The sequence below is a fragment of the Arachis stenosperma genome, chromosome 9 (genome assembly GCF_014773155.1).
Source record: "Arachis stenosperma cultivar V10309 chromosome 9, arast.V10309.gnm1.PFL2, whole genome shotgun sequence".
NCBI lineage: Eukaryota > Viridiplantae > Streptophyta > Magnoliopsida > Fabales > Fabaceae > Arachis > Arachis stenosperma.
The window spans coordinates 30,348,398-30,368,905 of NC_080385.1; the positions used below are offsets into that span (position 1 = coordinate 30,348,398).

General features: G+C 28.5%; 1 non-coding gene across 1 annotated transcript; it reads right to left on the reverse strand.

Moving 5' to 3' along the window:
• Positions 1 to 2,745: 2,745 nt before the first annotated feature.
• TRNAI-UAU (transfer RNA isoleucine (anticodon UAU)) lies at positions 2,746 to 2,819 on the reverse strand. Its single transcript has one exon. It is a non-coding gene; the product is annotated as a tRNA-Ile (tRNA).
• Between the last annotated feature and the right edge of the window lie 17,689 nt (positions 2,820 to 20,508).

The window sequence follows — 20,508 nt, forward strand, 5'->3', positions numbered from 1 at the left end:
TTAAATTCTGCAACACCAAAAGATGAATATCCAATGCCCATAGCTGATATGTTGATAGATTCTACTGCTGGTCATGAAATGTTAAGTTTTATGGATGTATATTCAGGTTATAATCAAATATACATAGCTGAGGAAGATGTGTCCAGGTGCTTTAAGAACTTTTGAATGGGTTTTGATGCCATTTGGGCTCAAAAATGCTGGTGCAACTTATCAAAGAGCGATGAATAAAATTTTTCATGACTTTATTGAAAATTTTATGGAAATTTATGTTGACGATGTGGTTGTCAAATCAAATGCTAAAAAAGAGCATTTAGAAAATTAAAAAAAAGTATTTGAAAGAATGAGAAAGCATAAATTGAAAATGAATCCCTTAAAATGTGCTTTTGGTTTGAGTGCAGGAAATTTTCTTGGTTTCTTAGTACAGAAAAAAGAGATTGAAATGGAAAAAAATAATCTCTCTTGACATTTGGGTATGTACTTCATAAATACAAAAACCTAATTGACTTAGAAATTCGGTTGAGTCTATTAGCGCTTGGAGTCAAAATTATTAGAATGTTAGTGTGGAGATTTTATAGGATTAGAAATTTTATCAAATTTAATTGACACCTAGAGTTTAACATATGAAAGAAACGACTTCACGAAGTTAAGATTCTGTTACTTCTGAAGTTAGGAAAATTATGTCAATTAAAACAATGAAAGTGTGTGTCAAAAAACTCTTAATTGAAATATTAAAGGTCAAAACAAAGGTCAATTGATACACATTTAATGTGCCGAAATTAGAACAAATATCATTTGACACACTTAAAAATTTCATACAAAAGAATAGACCCCGTTGACAGTTAAATTATTAATGTAAAAATTTTATAGACTTAGAAATTCTGTTAAGTCTATTACTAGTAGGCATTTAATCTGTCAAGCGGATGTGTCTAAAATGTCAATTGATTTTCAATATCAAAAATAAGAAAAATGTTAATAAACAACTAAGTTTTCTCACTTTCAATCATTGCATATCTTCAAGTGAGAAATCTTTGGGGGCATCTTGTTAGGCAAAAAATTATTATCACTTAGTGTTTGACAAAATATTATTTTTATAAGAAAATTATAAAAATAAATAATTAGTTATTTGGTAATGTTCCTATATGTAATATTTATATTTATTTTAAATTAAATTAGATCATTTGATAGTTGGTTATTTATTTAAATTTTGAAATTAACATCAAGCAAGAAGTGCGAGAACAGTTACAAGAAATTCAAATTTTCTGCAAGTGGTGTACAAAGAGTAACTGCCCGTTGAGATTAGGCTAGTCTATAAATAGAGCTTTAGGAACACGTTGTAATTAGTTCAGTTCTTCTTGAAAAACACTGAGAGACCCAAAAACGCTCTCAACCTCTCTGGCATCACAGAGTAAAACTGATAATCTTAAGTAATTCCTCTGAAGTCTGAACTCAAACTTATACTTTATTTTCTATTTTTAATCAAAGTTCTTTACTTTTTATTGGTTCTTCTTCATCTTCTTCTTTCTTTCTCTTTTAATTTCTGTATTTTACTTTGTCTCCGGCACCTTGCATGTTTTTTTTTATCTTTAATTTTACTTTCGAAACTACAATTGAGACCTCGAGACACCCACAAAATGAGTCGTTTCCGCTCCTTGAATTAAGATTGTGAAATAAAATTCGAAAATTGTTGATTTATTTGTTGTTAACAATGGAACAAAAATTTGAATAAAACAAGTAGTTAAAGATCTTTTGTATTTGGTTAAGAGATTTTTTATTCAACATTCACTTAAAACATAATTTTATATATTTATATACATATAAGGTGCAGATTGGTCAAATAAGATTGAAACCTAATTCGCACAAAAATCCTACCCACGTCGCACCTTATCCTACCTGTTGCGAATTGGGTTGAGTATTGGCGGGACAGGTTAGGCCTCTTGGGAAGGGCCTACGTTAGATTTTTCTACTAAAACATTGGGCTGCGTGTATTTTGTGCTAATGGTTTTGGGCCATTTTTTAAAACTATTGTTAATAGGGGATTTCTTAAATACATATTAAAACTATGGACCAAAAAAAAACATATTAAAACTGAGAGTACAAATCCAAAAAAAAAAAAAAACACTGAGAGTATATATATTAATTATTAAAAGGATCTTTCTTCTTCTTTCTTTTTTCTTTTTCTTCTTGCAATGAATGACTTCTGTATTCTATGCACTATTTTAATATGAAAGTGAGTGTTCACTTTCTTTAATAATATAATAATATTTTATTTTTATATTTTAAAAACAAGGTTCTTAATTTAGACCAAATGCCAAATTATCTTGTTAGAAAACAAAGACAAATTTATACTACATGTTTTATATATAATTCGATTAGAAATCGTTTGCTGGTTATCACTTTTTTGAGATATGAATTATAGCAATCTTCTTTTTTTTTTTATTTAAGTGTGACTATGGAAATATAACAAGTGCACTTAGCTTTGCTTATTTTCTTAAATTACTATGTCTCTTTATTATGAATGCAAGTGATTATTTTAATATAAAAGTTTAAAATGAAAGCTACTTTAAAAATAAGAAATAAAAACAAAAAATAATTTTAAAAATCAATCAATCCCTTATATTTTCTCAAGTTTTTTGTATTTCAATTTAATTTATGTATAGATGTTCAATATAAATAATTGTGTTTGTAGAATTACCACATTCAGACTAACTTATTATGTTTGAGAAGTGAAGTATTGCTCAAAAATCTTGGTTCCGGCGAGGCTCGAACTCGCAACCTTCGGCTCATAAGACCAACGCTCTAACCAACTGAGCTACGGGACCTTGTTATATGTACTTATTAATTAGTTTTTTCTTAACGTGTATCTATTTATTGGACGTATACTGCCAAATAATTACTTTTGTCAATAAAAAATGAAAATTTACCAAACCTTATATACTTACATACACACACTAGTTCTATTTGCACGGGAATAAACCCTTTTTATTTACATTCATGTGCTTACATATAAATGTTAATTTATAAAGTATTTCAGAGTAATAACATCATAAAGACTCAGAATCTATGATGATTACTTACAAAATTCATCATGTCTTGTATATGTGTGTGGTGATCCAGTGTATCTTTAAAGATTTGAGATTATTCTAATGTTCTTGTATTATATCTATTTCACTTAATTTTACACTACATACAACACAGTTATGTATTGAGAGACAAAAATAATAATATCTTTTAGCTTTCATTAGATGTATGTAAAAGAAAATAAAAGATTTTTCACTCTTAAAAAATAAAAAATGCAACTACCCAATAATAAGGCAACAAATGTAAGTAATACATAAAAAAATTATACTTGAGCAAAATAAAGTTTATGAGTTTGAAATGAATGACAAATAAAATAATGTATGCTTAGATATCAACCCAAAAAAAAAATCTAATTATTACTACTAATCAATAGCCATATAAGTCATCATAGTTAAACAAAGATTTATATCATCATCATATCAAATGTCCTAAGCAAAAAAATATATAAAAAAGAAAACTATTGCATCCCATCATTATTTATCTTAAAGTTACTAAAATATGAAGTTTCTATATAAACTTGGCTATTACATTTCTCGCAACCACCATCCAAAAATTTATTACTCAATAAATTTAAATTAATAGCTTAGATACATACGCGGATGACACATTTTAAGAATTTAAGAATTCTTATCTTACACAACTATAATTGGGGGCATTAGCAGTGTGATTTAAATCGAGTTTGAGTTTAAAATTCATCTAATTCGAGTATTGATTTTATTTACGGTGTAGTTAATTTAAATCGAATGATTTTTTAAAAAAATCTGATCAAATTCGATTCAATTTTAAGAAGTTTGGATTATATTGGATTTACAGTTTTGTAATTCAAAAAATTATATATATATATATATATATAACAAAATCTCAACAATATTTTAAAAAATAAACAATAACATAACAATAGAAATAAAATTATAAATTAGTTAAAATAAATAAATTTTATTTTGAACATAAATTATTTATTAAATAATAATAATACATAAATAATATGAAAATGTATAATAAATAATTAAATATATTATAAATAAAATTATAAATATAATAATAAAATAATATTATTATAGCATATTATGTGGTTTAGATTAGATTTGATCGATTTTAAAAAGTATATCTAAAATCTGATCTAACTTACGATTTACAAAAAATAGAATCCAATAAATTCTAATTAGTATAATTTTAATTGATTTTTAATTTAAATTAAATTAGATAAACGGTTTAATTTAAATCCATTTGAATTTGAATATCCTAAATAACTATAATGTAAAATCATCAACTTAATAACTCCTAATATTACTTAACTATAATCTCCAATTCTTTCAAATAATTAAACCTTTTTACTTAAGTCTTAGACTCTTAGTGGCTATATTGTAATTGTTTATCTAAATATCATTAGCCACAATCACAAAGCCTCAGAGTTTTACCATTTCCAAATTTAACATATTAACATTACTAATATATTTTTGTTTTCTTTAAAAAACAAAGTTTACAATAACCTTACAACTCGATCTTTTCTGAAAATCTTTCTTCTAATAGACATAAAAGGGCTATGTTATCATTTACTATTGTTAGTCCTCAAATCATTCACTTCATAAAACTCCAACGTGTATTAATAAGATGAATCGAAATTTATTAGTAACAAAATTAGATATGGAAAATGATAATGATTTATATTCCGTAGAAGTTGTTAAAAAAAAAAAAAACCATTTCCACGTGTGTGAGGAAACTAGCGTTTAGTATTAAAATAAGCAAAATGTTCATTATATTTTTGAGTGTATAAAGGTCCGGCCCCCGCGGGGGTGGTTTGGTTTTACAGGAATCTGTATTCTTGATTCTTATAAAAAATTCTTCAAAGTGAAAAAATGAAGAACTCAATTATTACTAATGAATTTTTAGTTTATAATGTGTGAATTTTGCTATCTTGATTTAAATTTGATTGGAATTTTATTTTTTATTTTATTAATTTTTTATTTTAGAAAAATATAATCCTTTTTAATTATGAAATTGATAACTCTTGTAACATCTTTATTATTAGAATGTCACGCTTCTAACTGTGCTACTCTAATAACGAAAATATTACGACGATTTCTATATATTTATTATAAAATAAAAGTTTTTAACTTAAAATCGTATCCTATTTTTTTAAAAAATAAAACCAAAAATACTTTTTTTTTAAAAAAAACACACATACAAATCAGAGCGCTTTATATATATATATATATATATATATATATATATATATATATATAAAAGACTTCTTATACAACTAACTATAAATAATATATACGTACATATTGTTACAATTACGATTTCTATCCTTCTTATAAAAATATGAGAATAAAAGCGAAGAGAAAAACTATAACTATATATACAATTAGATGCACAGAATAAAATCTCATAAACTACTTCGTCTGTCCTGAAAAGAATAAGTTTATAGAGGATGAGACTCTAACCACACGATCTCACAAGAAAATTTAAAATTATCAAAAGAAAATACGTGTAAATAAAATAATAAATTTCAACCACAGTAATTATCGTTCGTCTTATGGACATTTTTAAAAATTAATAATTACTTATAAAAAATTTAAATTCATATTTTCATTATAAAATTTTTAAAATTACTTAAATGGTATGAATAACTAACTTATTCCAAACATAAGTTTATTAAATCTATGTTAAACCGGTTTAATTTTTCAAACTTTATTAAACATTAGTGAATCATGGACCATAAAATGTGTTGGCTAGTTGGCTATTATATTTAAAATATAATACAAGTATAGTAAGACAATATTTTCTCTCAATTTAACTACTATTATTTATTATAAAATCGTTCATTTACGGTGAGAGTGATATGTATTGTGTTTAACTTTTCATAAACACCAAGTAGTAATATATAAGTATATCCATTAACCTTTCGCAAATAGCATGTCTTAATTATTATATCTATGATATATAATTAAACAACGTCATTTAAGTGTCTCTTTTTAGCTTTTTTTATTAAATTAATTGTTTATTTTTTAATTTAAATAATTTATTAAATAGTTTATATTTATTATATTTTTAATTATTTTTCAAAAAGAAATTATTAGCAAATATCATAATTATTATTATGAAAAAGGAAAATGTGTTCTATTTTGAGTCACATATTGCTCTTATTGTTATGTTCTTTTATAGTGAATTACCCTTTTAAATAACACATTTATGCAAGCACGGCAGCACGCAATTGATGATTCGAATTTTTTAAGGATTTGAGTTCAGTTTAAACCTATTTAAACTTTATACATGTACTAAAAATATATATATAGTTGTCAAAATTGAACTGATTAAATTATTGGTTTAATCGATGAGTCATTGGTTGAACTGGTAAAATTGATCCTATATAAATAAAAAATATAAATAATAAAAAATTTAAAAGTAAAATTTAAAATACATATTTTTACTAATATTTTAAGAACAATCAAATTTCAACAAATTATAATCAACAAGTTATAATTCGGTTATTATTAAATAATTATTTAAAGTTTTACTTTTTTATAATAAAATTTTTTAATTTTATTTTTATATTAAAGTAACTACTTTTTATTTTAATAACTAACTAATTAATTTATATTTATTATATTATTATATACTATATGTATTTATTAAAAAAATATTATTAATAAATATCATATAATCATAAAAAAATAATTATATTATAATTAATAAAAATATTTGATATTTTATTTATGCATATTTAACAGCATTTATATTATATTAATAATTATGAATAATAAAAATATAATTAATTTAAATATAAATAAGTATAAAATTAAAATAATATCTAACAAAATTATTGTAACGTTTTTATTACATAATTAATAATTATTATTTACAATAATAAGGAACAACATAATTTAGTGATAAAGGGAATATATATTAATAAAGAGAATTTGAGTTCCAACCACATTTTCATTAATTTTAGAATTTTCACCCGAAAAGTTTAATTGGATCAATTTTTATCGATTTTCACTGATTTTGATCAATTCTCACCAATTTTATGCTTTAAACAACCTTGACATTAGACCGAATCGATTGGCAGTTTGATTTATTAATTTTCTAATTAAATCAGCCTGTCCGATCTCGAATTAGAATAATAAAAAAATAAATTAATTTATAATTATTTGAGAGGTAGTGAAATGAATTTCCACCCATATATATACAACTCTCCATGACTCCATCTCCCAAAATTGATACACAAAAAATATTGAGATTAAGAATAATCAACATCGAGTGTTCGATCGACAGATTATGATGACTAATAAGTTAATAATAATGACAAATCTTTTTTCAATTTTCTTTCTGGTTTCAGGTTAATATGATTCCTTTATATCTTTATTATTCCTAGAACTATCAAATATTATTCTATGTCAAGATTATTGAATGTGTGACAAAAAAAAAAGTATTGAATGTGATCTTTTAACTTTTTGCATGCAGCTATCTCGATAACGGTGACTGAACGCGTAAGGATTTGTGGAGAAAAATGGTTGACGAAAACTAATTGCAACAATTTTGACTTTTGCCGCGACAAATGTTTTGGACTTCATCCGGGGCCCATGTCATGGTGGCATTGCATAGATTCCTTCAATTGTGTATGTCAATACTATTGTTGATTATTTAGTACATTTTACCAGAATTGCACGTTTCTATTACAAAATAATAATAATAGACGGAAAATGAGATTTGAATAATTCTCATTTTATTTGTGTTGGTATTGCTGATATTGTATCGAATGAATGGAAATAATGTCTATTGAAACTTAGCTTTGTGATTTTTGTTATTGTGTTAGTTTAATGTCTTACATGATGTTTAGTTAAAGTTTAATGTACAATATAAAATATAATCGTCTAATTATTTTGTATTCTCGATAATTATTTATAAAATAACTGTAAAAAAGTTATGGTTGTTAATGTGATATTTTATATTTAAATATATGTATTGTAAAATTATTTTATACATTATTATGTGAGTTGGTTGATTATTGCTGCATCACATTTGATATCTTATTATAACGGTTAATATATATACTAGCGTGATAATCCGTGCAATGCATGGGATTCACGAAATTTAAACCCTTTTAAAAAAAAATACTAAGAATATAACTAAAATGTATTCTATAAAAATAGATATGTTGTATTAATTTTGAATAATTACAAAATTATCATTAGACTAAAATAAAAAAATAGATTACAACAATTATTCATTATGTCAATAAATATATAACATATTTTGTAAGATAATAAAAATTAATAAAATATTCAAACAATTGCTAAACACTAAAAAAAAAAAAATAGAAAAAAAGTACAATAGAGATGTAATTTACTATTACGTATTATCTTAAGAACACATAACGTCAGGATACTTACTGTTAGCAAAACAAAATATATACAACATATATAAATTTGTTCATTAAACAAAAAATAAAATATGTTCAAGACAGCTTAACATATAATTCAAAATATCCATCAAATAGAGTTATACATAGGAGGCCTAACAACGCTGAATCGATAACTCTATCTGGCGGTTAGCTATCGAGCTGAGTTTCAAAGTGATGGTATCACCCTCCTTTAAATTGTATGTTCTACAACATTCACTCCACCCGACCCCAAATTTCCATTCTGTACCTCTTCCTCCACTATTCAGTAAGTGAAAAAAGAACACATTCTTCTCAACATTGGAATCTGGACCAGTGATCGTCCAAATCGAACCATCTCCAAATGGTTTAAGATACACAGCAAATTTTGAAGCCAAATATTGCAACGAATAATTCATAGTTAACATAAACATAATATTTTCATACACAATGAATAACAGATTTAGGAAGAACATCCAATAAGTTTGCAGAAAAAAAAAAGAAAACACTCTTTAAGATTAAGTTACCAATCTAGATTGTCCGACATCCGAAGCTGTGATCTTTTTTTCATAAGAAACCTCTGGAGCATATCTAATTCAAGATAATATGAATCTTAGTCACCACAGTAAAAAATAGAAAGCTATCAAATGATATTAAAATACAAAAGACAAGGAAAATAGTTACATGTAGCATTACCTAGGATCAGCCAATTCATTTGACACATTAATGTGTTCATCAACTTCCAATGATAAACTACTGCCACTACACAAATCTATCGGATTATGTGGATTATCCCCCACCAGTGGCCCATCTTGATCGTTGTCTTCATCACCATCCGATGAAAACTGTTCATCCGTTGGTTCAGATCCAGATAGAACAATCACATCAGCTGATGAGTCCTCTTCCATCCTGGTATACTTTATGTGGAAGACTCTTGACACATTATCAAGTGTCTCTGGGTCCATTAGCTCAGGAACATAGCAGTCAGGATCAAGGTGAACTTGGATGGGTTGGTTGTCCTTATCGAACAATGAAATAAAAAAAATTCCAAAACCAACATACCTAAATTGAACAGATGCCGGTCTATCGATAAGATAGAAAGTTCTAATCAGTTCAAATGAGTACTCAGTTATCAGCAACTGATCATTCTTTCTGATCACCTCCAGCGATAAACAATTATCTAACTCGTCAATGACATAGAATATTGGCCCTAATCCTTACCCATGAGTTGAAACAAAATTTGAGGGAAGAGCTCTGTCACCCTATATTCAAATTTCTTTCCAAAGTTAACTCGTGTAACAAAACATGCTAAAAAAGCTTCACATAATTTCACCTAATTATTTAGCAAATAGAGGTATTTTAAATCTACTATTATTACCAACTGAGCAACACAAGAGAACAATAATCACGTAAATGAACTAACATTATAATGAGAAGAAAGCTTTAGAATAAATAATTGAGAAGATTCTAGTTCAGTAAACAGCTCAATGAATTTAAAAAAAATATCCATAGAAAAACGACAAAGGGGCAAAGCAATCAGTCTCACACATGCAGAAAATAGTAGAAAATAACAAATTAAAGAACATCAAGCCAAATCAGTAATCTAATTAATTGAGATTGATACTACTGGACAAAACTGCACATTCGCCATTATATTTCGTTACCTGCTGACTGAAATCGCAAAATCTGAAAACCAGTTCTTTTTCGCTGGGCCAATATAGCTGGGTTGCTAAAAACCTCCTATTAGCATATAAAGGCACGATTAGAATTTAAGACTGAGACTTTTAACCAAGAAAACAACTGACTAAGTATACAAAAAAATAGTAATAAACTAAAAGCACATTAATGAAAAATACTCAAGAGACCACGTTAGAAAATTACTATACAACATATTGTATAAATTACAACAACTTCTGAAATCTAGCCCACATACAAATGAGAAGCCAATAAAATTAAATTACAACATGAAAAATATCTGAGTAAGAATTAAAAAAAAACTATAGATGGCATTACATCGATATTTAATTCACATTAAAATTTTCATAAGTTAATCTGAAATATATTGAATGGAAAAGTAAATGAGACTTTAATGGTATTGAAAATGCAGCAAAGAAAACATCTTCTCTAATGCTCAGCACCATACCTGTTTGGATCTTTTCTATTGGCATCCATGGCCATTCAGACTTATCAAATAGAGAGGCTTGATATAAAGATTCAAGAAGAAATAAAAGATGTTGTCTCCTACTGCAAAAGAGAGCATTATAATAAAGTAAACCCTAACAGCATATTTCAACAAATTCAAGAAAAACAGGTGATAAAATTGAATAAAGAAACTTAAAGAACAAACATAAAGAAAGAACAGCAACCATTCATAAATAAAAGAAGAGATACAGGAACAAAAATATCATTATTTATTCTAGTAAATTAAATTTCTACTAAATTCTAATTATAATGTTGAGAAGTTTAAGAAGGCTAACAACTACTACTAATAGTAATCTAAAGAAACAATCATGAATTATGAATTTGTTAATTAGAATATGCATTACAATTACAAACAACCAAAAAAAAAGGGAATATACAAAAATTATATCAATATTAAAATATAAAAGACCACAATCAATATTAAAAAATTATAAATACGATTTTATGCTTTTTACTCTTAGAAATGTTTAGAATTATGTGCTTAATATTTTTTCTTATTGCATACAATATAGCAATATCAAAATTACCGAATTTCACACGGCCAATACAACCTCACTGAAACTGAATTAATTAACTTGCTAAAAAGAAATTAACAAAAAAAAAAAGAATAGCTTCCTCTTATTATCCTTCGAACTTCTCTCATGTTAATAACTTACATTATAGTATGTAACCTTAAATGTAACTTCCTAATCAAGTTGATTAACAAAAGTAGCAGCTACCCAGGTGTCACAACCTGCGAACAGGAAGCATAAAAAAAGGACTTAATAAGAATCAGATATTGGAGATATCCAAGTATCACAGATCAGTAGTTTTGGAAATCAAAAATTTCTTTATTTCTTTTTAAATCGGAGAAGAACGTCTCGTTAAATGATACATGCATGCCAGTAGCAAAAGAAAAAAATTGAAGAGAAGATTATGTTGGGACTGCAACAGTTAGGGCAAAAGCTTAAATTGTTATTCTATTCTCCGAAAATTTACCTGTTCAAAGGATGAGACGCGGGGAGGTCTTTTTAAATCGAAGAAGAACGTCTCGTTGAATGATACATGCATGCCAGTAGCAAAAGAAAAAAAGTGAAGAGAAGATTATGTTGGGACTGCAACAGTTAGGGCAAAAGCTTAAATTGTTATTCTATTGTCAGAAAATTTACCTGTTCAAAGGAATGGAGACGCGGGGAGGACTGGAGCTGATGACAAACTTGTATCTTGTAGGATTATTTGAGGTTTAACGATGCAAAAAGTAGGACGGTGTCTTTCTCGTTTGAGTGAGCTGAGACCCCAGAGGGAGAGGATGCATAGTGACGACGTTAGGTCTTCTTTCTGACCTTTTTTTTCTTCGCGTGTGTGTTTTGTTTGTGAACTTTCTTTTTTTATTGTGTGTCCGTGTGGGGGTAGGGAGGGGGGTGGGAGAAACCAGAGACACCCTTGGTCTTCTAATCTTTCCTTCTTAACGTTAAAGAAGTAAAAATATTAATAGAAGATATAAGATTACAATTAAAATAATCTAGATAATTCATTAGAAATAAATGACACTAAAAGAACGGTTATGAGAAATGAATAATTAGACAATGCAATTAATTTAACAATTAATAAGCAGAAATTTTTTTAATACTTAAGATAGCTAAAAATAACTAAATATAGAGAAAGATATATGGTAAATATAATTTTTTCTATTTATTTATGAACTTTTCAAATCAATAAATTTTATGTGTCCCAAAGTTTAACTAATTTTCACAATTTTTTGTATTTTTATTTTTCATTGATAATTAGAGAAAAAATGATGAAAAATCACAAAAAAAAAGAGAAAGAAATAATTACTTAACAAAAAATGTAGGCAATATAAAACAGATTAATATACAAATTAAGAAATATAAGTAAAAAAATAAGTAAGAATGTATTTTTTTTTAATAAAACAATATGGTTCTTTCTGTTAAATACGAAACTTGTTAAAAGAAAAGTTAATTATTATTAATAATGTTATGAGTAAAATTTTTTTTTAGTAATAAAATCTCCCAACCAATTTTTTAAACTAATATTTCTTTTTTTCTTATATCGACAGCATCAATAACTTTTATAACATAAAGAAAAAAGACAACTTTCTGTAGATATTAATTGTTTATATGTACTGTAGAATAAAATTTCTAATTAACCCACAAACCAAGAAAAAAAGAAGAAGAAAATTAAATATGAAATTTAAAAATTATCTTCAAGTACAAAATGAAATCTAAAATGGTTATCAAATTAAGATGACATTTGGAAACTTAAAATATCCATTTCTCCAAAAATAATTTTATAAATAAATTCAATCGCGTGAGAAGTAAAATTATAATTTAGCCTAAAGAAAATATATAGTTATAATAATAGTATAGGAATCAGGAATAAAAAAAAATTTATCAAACCATGTTAAACAAAATCATTAAGTACAAATCGGTTTAAAAGAAGGCTAACTTTCAAAATTATCTGAACATAAAATAGGAATGTTTCCTTTAATATCAGAAACGATAGCGAATACCCATTTCAGCATCCATAACAACGCAATCTTAAACTAACCCAAGGAATTGGTGAGAGTAAAGTTGCTCCAATCTTTTTGTATTATAAATTAGAATTTATAACTGAAACAGTTAACGGAAAAAGTAAAACAGTTCTGGTCATGAAAGGGGAAAAAGATCATCTAAAATGTGGAGCATCGGATAAAACTTAATCAATTCTAATAAACAGAATTAGTTTGATATGAAATAGTTATTCATAAGCAAATTCACATAGAGCTACAGACTCATTTATTTCATTTTCTTCTTTTGCTGTCTAACCACACAAAAGCAACCTCATCTAGCCAGAAAATTAAATAGAAAGCATCATGGAACAGAACAAACCTGAACAAATTTAAAAAGACTTCTAGATATCACCGGACTCAATGTAGCATGAGGAAGACTCAATCCATCATCAGAACACACAACTAACTCACAACCAGAAAGGAAAAAAAAAAGCATCAATCCAAAAAGGGAAATACTTTGCCACTTTGATAATATAAAAATAAAATATTTTTATTTTCTAAAATTTAAAAAACCATCTTACTTAACTTTGCCAAAAACCATCTTCTCTGAACCCAAAAGCAACTGCACAGTTAAAGAACGGGTAACTAAAAAAAGGCAACAAAACCAAATTTGACTCTCAATCACTTTGCATGTAAAATCTTTGGGGAAAAAAATTAAATTAAATGTTAATGATAATTGCAAAATCAACATGGACCTCACATACAAATAAGAATCCCAATACTTATCCCCACATAAACAAAAAAAGGAAAAGAAAAAACCAATATTTGAAAACATTAATTAGGGGTGCATATTTGAGTTCATATTTGCTTCCTTCAAAGCACACAAGTCACAATAATGTAATTAAAAGGAAGCACAAATACAAAATACACTTTACCCTAATACACACACAGCTTAGAAAACAACCACGAATAACCTACAACAAAACAACAACCCACCCTACTTACCTGGATCGGGTATGTTCAACTGGCCTTTCCAATTTCTGACTTTGATAACATGAGCTGCAACGAACCACCAATGAAATTAGATTGGTTTCTCTGGAGTTAAATTGAAGATAACAAAAATGAAGAGGTTGCAACCACTGAAAATAATATAGAAACCATATTATGGAGATCAGAGTTGAATCCCTAGGAATTGGAAAACATGGTGAGTGAAAAATTGTCCAAAAAGCTTTGTGTAAAGTAATAATCTAATTGATTTTAATACAGTTATGAACTTTCCCATATCAGGAAAAAAATTTTCAAAACCACACAAAACAACACACAAATATAATTTAAGTAAAAATATGTAAGAAAAAATATCACATAACTTCATCAAACAGCTCCTTCTTCCAAGCCAACAACTCCTTGACAATTGAAAAAGACGGGATAAAAGATAAAAAAGTATTTTAAATAGGTTCCAAATAAAACTCAAGTGGTGTACACTTATATATAAAATAAGACACAAAGGTAATTTTGACTCTCAAGACAAAAAAAGGGCACAAAGATGAATTTGACACTCAATTTAGTTGTGACAAATAACATCAGAAAAACATAAAAAAAGAAAATAAACAGTAGTAAGGAAACAGGTAACGACTTCTCAACATACACAATGAGGAAGGCAGCAATTGAAATTGAACCGTATCAAGCCAGAAGGTGAAAAATAAAATGAAAAATAACAAAAAACAGAATAATATGAATGAAGAGTCATACCTAGTAGTGCCACTGTCGCCACTGCAAACACCAAAGCAGACCATCAAAAGCAAATCGTCATCCATCACGCCTATCACTCATAAAAGAGGGAAACAAAGTAAGCATTGATGCAATAAGTACCCAAGAAAATAAAAACAAAGATCAGAGAAACAACAACGAATAAAATAAAGAAATCCAGCAGTTGAAATTACACCATACAGATTTTTAAAGAATTTTTCACTGTTTTAACACAATAGTTTTTCGAACTTGAATGCATAAATTGATCAAATTGAAACCGTACTTGTTCACTTATTTTCAAAAGCTTTTAGCATATTCAAACTCAAGATAAAAAATCCGAAGAATACACCCTAACTTATAACAAAGAACAAAAAGAATCTTGAAATCTTTGAATGAGAAAATATCAAAAAGTGAAATTCGAAAGCATGTCATTTCACTAATAAGACAGTATCCAATTCAAGTGACTAATCAAAGCCACTAAGTTTTTGTTAAACTGATTTGAACTCACAAATAAGATAAGGAAATAAAAGCCCCAAAGAACACATTAAAACTGCTAACAAATAAGATAAGGAAATATCAACACTTACACTCCACACATGTGTAGTAGTAAACCCAATTTATGTTTCTAGTCAACATCATATAAAACTTTTAGTTAAAGCCAAGTTCAAAAAGTATCGGAAACAACATGATTAAATCTGTGCATTGAACAGTTAATATCCAATTCAAATGACTAAAATTTTGCTATACAAACTTATTCAACAAAACTATCAAAATAGCTATAATAACTAACTTCTTTATCCATTATCAGAAGCAGAAGAAAAGCATGTTATTCATTCTCCTCCCTATGATCAATTAAAATCCACATTCTGATGATTTTGAGTGTTATCTTCCAACATTCCTTCCAGGGGTGAGATTAGAGAAGAGCTTTTCTGAATTAGTTGACACTAAGCATAGTTCATTTGTTTCATCTATCACACAAGCAGCAATACAAACAAAACCACCCAATTTTCAGAAGGAAATCACAAGGGAATGGATAAACAGGACCAAAAACAATTACTGTTACTGGAACACAACATCTTATATCAAAACAAAAAACCCAATTTTCAAAACAGAATCAGAAAAGAACGCCCAAACAGGGGCAAAAACAAATCCTGTTAATTGAAAGGAAACTTGAGTATCAAAGTAAACAAATATTAAAGAATCTGAAACAAGTCATAACCACTACATACCTACACCACATGATGGAAGGGGACAGAGAAAAGACAGGACCGTCGAAAAAATTCCCACCTAACTTGTTGTTTCCCAAGATAAGAGAGACGCAGAGTGACATGAACCCTAGGCTGATTTCCTCTTGAGAACTACCACCGATCTTTAAATGAATCTAACAAATCAGAACAAAAAAAATTTGTTCCCATGATCCTTTTCCATGAACCCTAATCGCATAGGTAGTTATATCAAAGAGAGAGATCAAGAATTAGATGATAGGCATAATATTGAATAAAAAGATGGAAGAAGACACGGTTTGAATTACAGGGATAGGGAGCCATTACCAATCGACAAAGAAGACGCTTGAAAAGATGATGATTGGACCTTTGTAGCTGCAACCGCCGTTGCCGAGGAAGTGGGATGCGATTCCTCAGTTGCCTTGAAGCAAGCCACCGGGATAATGCTCTTCGTGAGCATGTGAAGCCCGCAACAGAGATCTCAGTCTCTCAGCATCGCCGGCATCTCTCCGCTTAGCTCGGTGGGTTAGGATTTTCGGATGGAGGTTGACAAAAACGATGTTGAAGATACGGCGTTCAGGAGCGAGAAATATGCATTACAGAAATGAGAATTTGAGAGACAGAGAGAGCGATAAATAGAGCGTGAATGGCCAGGGATTATCCGGAGCAGCAGGAGCGAGTTGGCTATCTATGAAAAAAAAGAAGGGGAAGGTTGGATTTAGCGTTTCAAAAAAAAACAGAGAGGACGGCAAGCGTTGAAGCGAAAGAGAGATAACATAGGGAAAAGATGAGGGAAGAATGCAAGGATATACTTAAACTCAATTAAGAAGGTGAAAACATATAGTTTTGCATATCCTTTAAGTCCAAAAGCAAGTGCTCTATCATAAAACTTTTGCACACGCATACGACTTATAGATCTGTCACCTATCTACAAACATAAAACAGGTAATATGACATCTACTTAAGATAGCATATCGGGAAAAACAAAAAATAATTTAAACTTTCAACAAAACTTCATCAATTATATCAAAGACAAGAATATGCACAACAAAATTTCAAACCTGAAACACATATAATTTGTATGCTAAAGCCTAAAAGAACAACCTTAATACGAAGTTCAGAATAATTTCTATCATGTTCCAATGCTTCCATACCAAAAAATATGTTTAACTTCACCCGAAACGGCTATCTCCCTTTTCCCAATCATGTTCAATTCAATGTTAAAAGAATGAGAATAATTATATTGGGTCTAACTTCAGAAGAAGCCTAAATTACAGTGATTTTCCATGGCATGATATTAGCAGCAGCTCACACCATTAAGAGTCCGAGGTTAAGGAATCGCTTTCAAATAAAAAAGTACTAACCAAAAGGTCCCAAGGAGAGCAAATAGCTACAACCCCAGCTACAGGAAGATTCTGATCATCCTCACCAAGATACTTTACCTGAAAATAATTTTTCACATCAAATAGTGGAGTGCAGAAACCAGCTTCTTCCCACAAATAACACAATGTAGAATAAATCAATCATAATGTAAACTCCGACGTGAATAGTAATTCAAAAGTAGATAGAGTATGTATCAATGATCATAGCATAGCATAATAACAATCTAAAATTTTGAGCATGATCACCCTAACCAATTTGATAAAGTACGAATTATCAGGATAGGTCATAGTTTGGAAGAAATATGGACCAATTTGAAAAGCAAGAAATATCAACAGTAATTCAGTTGCTCCTAGATCTTTGGTATAAATGGCACTAGAAGATGCATCTCATTATTTGAAATTTTTACGTTTAGAAATGTTAACAACACTTTTTCACTTCCTCTACTGAGTAAATAGATATTTTTCTGATACCTAACCTCACCCCCATCACGATCGTCACTGCTGCCACAGTATCACATCTTGTTCGTCTTGTTCAAATGCTGCTTATGCTTCTCAGTCTGGTCCGCCAGCACCACCGGAGACTTCTTCCTGTTCCGATCCAACTCTTTCTTCGCCGGAATTACAGAGAGAGTGAGAAGAGATTTGTTATTGACAGGGCACCAAATCAGAGTCAGTTTCACAAAAAGAAAAGTAGGGAGAAACCTTGATGCTTCACCAGTATGTGGGATGCCCTAACCTCAGCTCCACCACCACCGTGGCTATTGCCACAATACGACATCTTTTTCCTCTTCTTCAAATTCGGCTTATGCTTCTCCTTCTGCTCCGCCAGCACCACCGGAGACTTGTTCCTCTTCCGATCGGACTCTATCTTCTCCCGAATTCCAGAGAGAGTGAGAAGGGATATGTGACTGAGAAAGCTCTGAATGAGAATCGGCTTGACGAAGAAAACAGATAGTGAGCAAGAGATAATGTCTTCCCAATGGAACACCCCTGTTCCCCAATCAGATTCATCCTAACTCCATCGTGCGGTCCACATCTATTGATCTAATCCATCCAGTATCAGAGAAATTTTTAACATTTTTTATGAAAAATATCTATCTCTACACTATTAAAGTGGTAAGATACATAACTATGCTAATTAAATCAATAAACTAATAGAAGCAACTAAGCATTTGATTAGTGATGATAAAATCGAAAAAAAATGGATGAAAAATATGTTTTTACTTACTTTTTAGTGCAGTTGATAAATTTCTAATAATAAAAGTAAAAATTACTAAAAAATTCATTATAATATTTTTTTAGGAGTTTAAATTTATATTTATAATTTTTTTAAATATATATTTTCACATGATAAATAAATAAAAAATACCTTTAACCAATTTTACTTAACAACCTCTTTTTATATGAGATATCTAAATCTAAATATAAAATTATAACACAATTGAAAAAAAAATACATTTTTTAAATGATTTTGGAATTCATTATTTAAATTATTCTATACATTTTAATAACTTATAAGAAAACAAATATATATATATATATATATACCAAAAAGAGAGCAGGTCTATATATAATAACCATGCTTTATTCAAAAACAGGTCTATATATAATAACCATGCTTTATTCAAAAACACATAGAAACATACTCACAGATACAAATTTAAGCATAAGAAAAAGAATAATAAGCTTCATAAAGATCACAACTCCAGAAAATGAGTTGATAATTACATACCAAAATAGATCTGCTGACAACATATTTTACCAATATTCCAAACACTTAACACAAATAAGCAAAATTCTAACAACTCTTTAAAGGCTTAGAATTATATTATATATATATATATATATATATATATATATATATATATATATATATATATATATATATATATATATATATATATATGGTAATGTAACAAATGATTAGCCACTACACTCATCCATCCTTTCAACAGCGTCACCAGTATTTTCACATTGTCCAAAGGTACTTCGAAGCTCTTTCCTAATAGTGAGAGGCCAATGATTCCCAACTAAATTGGAACCTTGTGAGGATGAGATTCTTGCATGAAAATCATGGTTAACAGTCTACAGAGAACACAGCAAAATATAAGTAGAAAGAATGCATAACCCAAAAAAAAATTAACATGAGAAAGAAATCAGGTATGATAAAAATTTGCATATACATATTACTACTACAAACAAAGTTTACTAACAGATAAAGAATCAAATTCCATTAGATCAAGAAATACCCAATAATTCCAGTTCAGAACAGAAATCGGTGAAGGGTGAGGCACTGGAGGACTTGAGCTCGACGAACATTGAATGCTTGCATTGGAGTGAAACTCAACTGGATTCTTAAACTCGAAAGGAAAATGAGGAACAAATGGATCCAGATGAAATTTCTAAATGGAACAAGAGAGGAATAACATCAGTAACAATTAACACATCACGCATGAAAGAACAGAAAATAATATACCTAATTGAGGTTAACTTGATCAGAAACAAAGTGCGCTAACTCAACATCAGATTTACATATTAATGTTATCACCTGCTATTGATTATCATGAGTGGAGTCCTCCAAAAACTTGACAATATCAATATCATCACATATTGCACGAACAACATGAAGAGATGTATTCAGTTCATATCCAATGGGTCTAGGATCTACTATGAAGACAATTTTCTTCTTCATCAACTGAGAAATCATGCTATTCAAAACAGTGTAATCATCCTTTGAATAAGGAAGAAAAAAAGAATAGGTATATTAGCAAAATTCACATACCTGAACCATAAACACTAAAGTGAAAACAAGGACAATTAAATTAAATTAAAACCAAAATGATTACTTGGGAGGAATTTCGTTCGTCCATCAGAAATTCTGAGCAACTCGCTTTGAGTATTTGCATCACCTCATCATCCTAAAGTATGAAAATATTACTGCCATTTGAATGGGAAACAATAATTTTGATGCGATACCTAAATAATGTAAACAAAAGCAAAATATAC